This window comes from Notothenia coriiceps, unplaced genomic scaffold (assembly GCF_000735185.1).
Source record: "Notothenia coriiceps isolate Sejong01 unplaced genomic scaffold, NC01 NC01_scaffold00011180, whole genome shotgun sequence".
Classification (NCBI taxonomy): Eukaryota; Metazoa; Chordata; class Actinopteri; order Perciformes; family Nototheniidae; genus Notothenia; species Notothenia coriiceps.
In genome coordinates this window covers 19756-20012 of record NW_011343881.1, presented here as the reverse complement: position 1 = coordinate 20012, position 257 = coordinate 19756, and the positions used below count along the sequence as shown (strand labels likewise).

The following is a 257-nucleotide window of genomic DNA, read 5'->3' as shown; positions in this document are numbered from 1 at the left end:
GCGTCCAAGAGACCAGGAGCAGCCAAGGATTAGAAGAAATTAGGAAACAAACAAACACAAAGGAGACGGCTGGAGCAGTACAGCCACCACAGCGTTACCTAATGCAACTCCACACTACGTGTAAGATGTAGTGCTGTGTACCGGAGGGGAGAGAGAGAGAGCAGCGAAGGGGGGGAGAGAGAGGAGTGAAGGGGGGAGAGAGAGGAGTGAAGGGGGGAGAGAGAGAGGAGCGAAAAGCAGGCCCGGTTCTACGGGGG

The 257-nt window shown here is 55.6% G+C and overlaps 1 protein-coding gene across 1 annotated transcript in view; it reads left to right on the top strand.

The window, feature by feature from the left end:
- The window catches only part of LOC104946493 (mRNA-capping enzyme-like), a 4237-nt gene that overhangs the window by 2068 nt on the left and 1912 nt on the right, over nucleotides 1–257 (top strand). The gene's annotated exons all lie outside the window — the stretch shown is intronic.